A 7,741-nucleotide genomic window follows, 5' to 3' on the forward strand; every position below is an offset into this window, starting at 1 on the left:
ATACGCTGATGTCACTGATGAATCTTTAATGTTATTGTTCTAGAACCAGACTAATGACTTGCAGGCTAATGGCTGCTACATGGTGGGTAGATACTGTTTAGGAAACCGCAGGGTCCTGGACCACCTAGTGGAAACGCTCCATCATTCCTGTGCCTCCTGCTCTGATGGGCCGGTCAGCTGGTCCTGTACCTGGAGGGTGTGAGGTTCTACTGGCCTTCCTTATTGTTCTCATTATGTCCTTTTTTTTGGAGTCTAGGTGTGAATGAGTGAGCGATTAAGGGTCTGTCTGAAAACCTACTGAGCTGCCTTGCTGCCTACTGCCTACCTAGGCAGATTATTTAGACGCACTACTTAGACGGCGATTACTCCGATTATGTCACCACAGATTTAGCTACAGTTACTCTCAGGCCATAAAGAACTCATTTAGTTCATTTTTTTCTCACAAAATTGTTTGTTTGCTGGAGCCTATCCCAGTTTTTCAGTGGGCGCAAGGCACACAGTAACACCCTGGACGGGACACCAGTCCATCGCAGGGCAGATACACATACACACACCCATTCACTTATAGGGCAGTGCAGTGTCTCCAGTTAACCTGACTGCATGTTTTTGGACTGTGGGAGGAAACCGGAGCTCCCAGAGGAAACCCATTTAGACACAGGGAGAACATGCAAACTCCACTCAGAAAGGACCCAGACCGCCCCGCCTGGGGATCAAACCCAGGACCTTCTTGCTGTGAGGCGACAGTGCTAGCCACCGTGCCGCCCACCCTGCAATATTATTATTATATTTTTTTGCAGTCACTGTAAAGCAAACCAGGCTGAAGATGAACGACATTTAAATCATTTCATATCTCATGAAACGGTGTGAATAGCAGGTTAGCCTACAGTCCGGTCCTGTCCCCGGGCCCCGCACCAGCCCTTCCAACAGCAGAATGTGCTGATGCTGAGGTCTGCTCGGCCTCTCTCGGCCGGCTAGACGGCTCCTGCTGAATCAGCGCTTCTCAGCAGAATGCTTTCTGCGCACCTAATGCCTTTAGCAAAACCATTTTCTAGAAACTCAGGGACAGTGTTGTTTTTTTCCCCGCTCGACCGCATCAGTTCAGCCGGAGCTTCTCTGGTCCTGGTGTTGAGGGCGGCCGGCAAACGACTGGATTCCTGTCAGTGTGACCTTTTGGTGGCTGATTGTCATCACTGTCTTAACTGTAAACCAATCACATCTGATATTTACTTTTACTTACATATGTTTATTTATTTATTAGTATTTTAACGTCATGTTTTACACTTTGATTACATTCATGACAGAAATTTACACAAGATTCAAGATACTGTGTTTCCAGTTTACCTCGCTTGCACGTCTTTGGACTGTGGGAGGAAACCGGAGCTCCTGAGGAGAACATGTAAACTTCACACAGAAAGGAGCCGGACTCCACCTGGCAGTCGAACCCAGGACCCAAGACGACAGTGTTTCCCACCGAGCCACTGTCCCGCTTACTTAGATATGTGAGTGTGTGTATGCAAGCATGTATTCAGTATGGGTGTGAATACTTCCACTCAGATGTGGGATTGTGTGTATGCAAGCATGTATTTGGATAGGAATTTGAATATTTTTTATTACCACATTTAAATAAAATGATATTTAAAATCATAGAACTCAGAACTGAGATTTAGGACACAGATCTCAGACACTGGACGGTCAGGGTCCTCTTTGTGAAGTTTGGACACCCTCCCTGTGTCCACATGGGTTTCCTCTGGGTGCTCCGGTGTCCTCCCACAGTCCAAAGACATGCAGTCAGGTTAATTGAAGCTACTGAAAATTGTGTGTGTGTGCCATGTGATGGACTGGCGACCTGTCCGAAGTGTTTCCCAAATTTCGCCCAGTGAATCAGACCCACCTCGACCCTGATCAGGATAATTCAGTGATAAACATACAACGAATGAATGAAATTATACATCTCAAACAGTTTGGGGAAGACCCTTCGCTGTCAGCGTGACTGTGCTCATCTGCTCAAAACGAGGTCTGTATGGACATGGCTTGACGAGTTTGTTCCAAATTCCCACAGACATACTCCAAAATCTTGTGGAAAACCTGCCTAGAATAATTTTATGGTGTAATAGTCGGGGAGAAAGGGGGTACTTATGGTACTGGTTTTGAAACAGTTGGAAGGTCTCAGTAAGGGTGTGAACACTTTCACTCAGATATGTGATTGTGTGTATGCAAGCATGTATTTGGAAGAGTGAATAATTTTGCTCAGATATGTTACTGTGTGTATGTGAGCATGTACTTGGCAAGGGTGTTAGTGACCGTGACTGTGGTAGCTCAGTGGTTTAAGTGTGAGTATGATCCACTCATCGTATGAACCAGGCTGGACGACAGACAGTCGGAAGGTCTCGCTCGTCCCCACCCTATAGAAGCTCTAATGAAGATTTATTAGATTCAGCACACAAACTGTTTACACACTGAAGGTCATCTCCTCATTTGTGTACCAACCGGACCAAGCAGTCGAGCCTGGACGGGGAAGGTCAGCGCTATCTGCTCGGTCATGTGAGACCATTTACACAGTCAGACAGAGAAAGATGGGCGGGGAGGGCCTGAGGAGGACACAATAGTGCCTGAGGGAGAGCTTTTTAAACCCCAGGGTTCCTCTGTTCCAGTGCAGAAAGCCATTCTTTATTCTGCATCTCTAACCGGCGCTCGGGCTGCTTAAGCGGCGTGATGGATCACCTCAGCTTCTGTCTCTGCCGCTTCCTGACGAATCTCTCGCTTCTGTTCTGAACCCGTGTCCCCGCAGCTGGGACCGACTACTCCATCAAATCCGCCGTCGCCTCACACCGGTGGTTGACCCGCTCTTTATTTAGAACAGCTGCATTGTAAGTGGGTCTGTAACGCAGACGAATTGTTCGTTTAATCAGAAGTGGCTCGAAGCGTCTCTCTGCACCGCTGCGTGTTTGTTTATGTTCAGAATCAAACCTGCGCCGTTCGTACGTACAGGATATGGTCAAAAGTATTGGGACGTCACTATCTACGCTCAACTGTTTTTAGGTGATTTTGTGATAATTAGGTGATGTGGAACATGTAGAGATTTCTATCCTTGACTAGCAAGCAAGGCTAATACAGCCGTCTTTTTATTACCTCACATCTGATACTTGGATGATTATTAGATGATAATAAGTTATGTGGAACATAAGTACTTCAAAAACAAAATTCTGGGGTTAAATAGTTTTGGTGAGAGATATGAGTGTGATTGTAGGAGTGTTTGTGGGGGTTAGATATGGGATTATGTGTATGCAAGCATGTATTTGGAGGTATTTCGTTTCAGCCACAACAGTTGCTAACAGTTTACAATTTATATTGCCAGCTGCCCGTCTTATTTATATTCTTCTATTATATACCAACTATATTTATATTGTTTTATTCTGTATACTGTATAGTTTATATATTGTATATTTGCTTTACTATATTTACATCACAGTGGTACCTTGAAACTCAACGTCAGTTGGTTCTGGGAGTGGTGTTGAGCTTCAAGGTATTTTTTCCCATAAGGATGTTTGGGAAAGCTGTTAATGCCCTGGTCCTGTGGAACTGCATATATTTTAGGCTTATGTAAAATAATGAGGTTGTTTTTGACACTTCTACACTGAAAATAACACAAAAATAATATAAATAAAATAAAATGATAAAAAAAAAAAATGATTCTTACAATTTCTCAGAACCTCGAGCTGTAACACAAGTTTAAAAGTGAAACAGTGAGGAAAATCCAGATAAACACAGATACATGTGGAGCTTTCAGACTGGATTTGATGGTTATTCCACACGAATGCAGATTCGTCTCATATTCACACTTTGATGCCTAGCGGTTAAGGGCGAAACGTCTTAAAAAGCGTCTGCTAAATGCTGAAAATGTAAATGATGGTGTTTTACTGCACTGCTCAAGCCGTGCGCTAAACAAAGCAGCTGTTCATTGTTAATTTAAAATTAATTAAATAAATTAGCTTAAAAAACAAACTGAACATGCTGAGTCTAGGGGTACAAATTTCTCGACCAAGGGCGTTGTGTTTCAAAGATTTTGAGTTTAGAGGACGTTGAGTTACAAGGTACCACTGTACTTGTATTTGTTTTCTTCTTTACCTCAATTATTTAAAGTTGCTTGAGGTATCTGTCTGTCTGTCCGTCTGTCTAACATTCCTGTTTTGGAATGATCACATGGGTGATCACGTGTGGTACAGCAGCCCAACACCACAAAGAACTGGAGCTCATAAATTGCCAGTCTTTAATGGAGGAAGGGTCAGATTGGGTTTCTCCTCAAATACTCTCACTCGCACTCATATTATGATTATTTAACTAGCATTAGTCAGTCCACCTTCTGCATTTTTAGGCAGGATTAAACCAAAATCCTTCTTGAAGAAAGATGACTCTAGCTGCGCACACTATCAGGGTGTTGATCATTTTCTGTTGTAGGATGCAGTAAGGATGATTATTATTAATAATATAAAAGCAGTGTTTCATAGTGGACACAGTTTAGTGCCCAGTGTTTTTTTTAAATAACCTGTAATGTAAACAGTTGGCGGTTACTAACCCGAGGAGAGGACTCGCCGTATTGAGTGATTGTGACGACCTCTCCATCAATCACACAGTCAGGGCAGACACAAATGGACAACAGCTCAGCATAATGTCATCCTAAATATGGGATGAGCACTGTTGATTTACGACATGAAACATTCATTATTCATAATCAATGTGGTTGAACCGATTCACCCCTTGCTGCAGGAAGGTGAAATGCCCGTCCTCTTACAGTTTCAGCGTGTAAACATCAGCATTTTTCTCTGCTCTTTGTGGGACTTCAACCTCAATAAAAACGTAGTTTAACAATCAGCTTCTCCTGGGTGGTACTAGTACTGGTAACACACATTATCCTAATTTAAAATTAAGACTTATGAGGTCCTCTTGTATGAAAATCGAAGCCTGTTAATTCTTCAAGTACTGAAAAATCTGGAGGTTAAATACTTTTGGTGAGAGATAAGTGTGTTATTTGAAGTATGTATGTGGGGGTACATACTTGTGCTCCGATATGTGATAGTGTGTATGCAAGCATGTATTTGGAGGGGATGTGAATACTCTCGCTCAGATATGTGATTGTGTGTATGCAAGCATGTATTTGCTGAGGAGTGTGAATACTTTTGCTCAGATATGTGATTGTGTGTATGTAAGCATGTATTTGCAATACTGTTTTGCATTAATTTTATTGTAATGCCATAAGAGAAGCGATCGAAAGTAGAATTATTGCTGAAGATACTATTATTAAGGATTAGGCGCGTCAGTACAGGAGATCAACAGATTTGCGTCATTGTTAGTTTTGGCTCCTGAATATCAGATATGTGATTATGTGTAGGCAAGCATGTATTTTGGAGGGGATGTGAATACTCTCGCTCAGATATGTGATTGTGTGTATGCAAGCATGTATTTGCAGTACTGTTTTGCATTTATTTTACTGTAATGCAGTAAGAGAAGCTTACTGTAAAGCAGTAAGAGAAGCTGCATTAAAAGTAGAATTATTGGGCCGCTCAGGTGGCGCAGCGGTAAAGTACGCTAGCTCACCAGAGTTGGGGTTTCGAATACATCGTATCGAACCTCAGCTCTGCCTTTCTGACTAGGCTGGGCGGCTGTATGAACAACGATTGGCTGTTGTTCAGGGTTAGGGTTAAGAAAGTCGGATCATAGGTCCTCATAACCGGTGCGACTGCGGCCCTTTCTGGCTGACTGATGCCGCCTCCACAGGGCTGAGAAATAATGCTGATGGGGGTGTGGCCCTCCATGCACAGTGCCCGTCAAGTGTATGAACTCGACTCGTGCAGGTGAAAATGCAGTCTGTACTGACTGTACGTGCCGGAGGGGGCGCAAGTCAGTTGAGAGACTGCCTCAGTCAGCGGTGAAGGGTCGAATCAGTATAGAGGACGCAATCAGGGTAACTGGACACGACTAGACTGGGGGATAAAAATTAAGTGGAATTATTGCTGAAGATACTGTTATTAAGGATTAGGTGCGTCAGTCCAACAGATCAACAGATTTGGGTCATTGTTAGTTTTGGATCCAGTTCCAGACTAATAACTCCCAGTGAGATTCCGGCTTCTGAAGCTGGAAGTCGCTTATTAATTATCTTGCTAATTATCGGTTGAGTTTGGCTGGTGTAATTGCCTATTAACACCTGCGTCTGTGGAGATTATGCTTTACTGCCGATGACGATGTTCCTTAATGGAGTAAACATGACTAGCTTATTACTAGATTGTTGGGTCATGTTTGAGATTAGTAGTGTGTATGTGGGTGTGTGGGGGGGGCTGTTAGCTATTATTAAATTATTCATCTATTTTGTAACCAAATGTGGAACAGTTTGTTATATGATGTTCTGACTAATGTCCTAACAGAACTGAATCTGTGGAGTTGTGTGCTACTGTTTCTCTAACTCTATAATCTCTTTGTTTCATGCTCCAGGCTCCTAATAACCCCCCTGGAACAACAGTTGGCCTAATTGCACCCACTGAAAAAAAGCCCTCTATCAGTCATGGATTGAAAAGCTCTCTATTCCTTATGGCCTGGAACCCAGGAGTTCATGCCAGAGGGGGAAAAAGTCACGTTTCCATTTCTAAAGCTGTCCTGTTCTGTTCACGGCCACCGAGCAGGTGTGCGTCAGCTGGACCCGCGCCGCCCGGCCGCCGAGAACACAGAAACGAATGTCTTCTGGAAGGCGCGGGGAGGAGTCGCGAGCGGCCGAGAGAGCGTCCGAAAGCTGCAAATCGTGTCCGAAAGCCGCTCGTTCAGGAACGCCGAGGGGGACCGAGGGGGACCGAGGGGAGTCAGCTGCTGTGGAAAAGGGGGGTAGTGTGAGGAGGCAGCTGTGGACACAGAGAAAGAGAGAGAGTCCGGGCATAGAGAAGCCTGTGTGGCGCTGGAGTCATGCCAGTCTCCGAGCCTTCGTATGCATCCTATAAGCCGCCGCTGGAAAGCAAACACGGACGATATACGAGCAGGAGCGAGTACGCTGTGAATTATAAACAGCTCATTTAAAGGGAGCGCTTTCATCCCAGGAGGAGTCTGAAACAAGGACGAGGAAAATGGCTCTTTGTGGCACCCTGGAGGAACGAGCCAAATTGAGTTTTACCTTAAATATTTCACTCACGCGAACCCCGTGCACACGCGTGTATTTGGGAGAGGTAGTGAAATGGAATTTTGAATTTAAAGGACTGGTCACACTGGAAGCACATGAGAAATTCTTTTGTAATATTTTTATAACCATCGGTGGGATTCGGTCTCATGACTATCATACAAATAAAAGCAATCAATACTGACATTTGTATTTTTTTCTATTTACATTATATAATTCAGTAATGATACATTTTAAGAAAAATTCGTCTTTAAGAGAAACGGTTGCATTTGGCTTTTTTTTTTCATTTTTGAATTTATGCCATTTGTTTCAGCCACAACAGTTGCTAGCATGTTTTTTATATCAATAATATTAACTTTGTAGCAACAGTTTAGGGAAGCCCCTTTCCTGTTCCAGCATGACTGCACCCCTGTGCACACAGTAAGCTCTATAAACACATAAAGAAATGCTTGGTTTAAATTAAAGAAGCTCCAGTGACCCGCACAGAGCCCTACTGACCAGCTCTGGAATGAACCGGAACATCAATTCAAGCAGTTAAAGTCTCTACAGGAACACTTTGCTACTATCTGTGAAAATGCCAGAAGATTT

At 43.6% G+C, this 7,741-nt stretch overlaps 1 long non-coding RNA gene across 1 annotated transcript in view; it reads left to right on the top strand.

Moving 5' to 3' along the window:
- LOC134312158 (uncharacterized) overlaps positions 1-7,337 on the top strand; it is an 89,835-nt gene extending 82,498 nt beyond the window's left edge. Inside the window, exon 3 of the long non-coding RNA XR_010011505.1 lies at positions 6,484-7,337. This is a non-coding gene — a long non-coding RNA (uncharacterized LOC134312158). The remainder of the gene's footprint in view (positions 1-6,483) is intronic.
- The last annotated feature ends 404 nt before the right edge of the window (positions 7,338-7,741 follow it).

The sequence above is a fragment of the Trichomycterus rosablanca genome, chromosome 4 (assembly GCF_030014385.1).
Source record: "Trichomycterus rosablanca isolate fTriRos1 chromosome 4, fTriRos1.hap1, whole genome shotgun sequence".
NCBI lineage: Eukaryota > Metazoa > Chordata > Actinopteri > Siluriformes > Trichomycteridae > Trichomycterus > Trichomycterus rosablanca.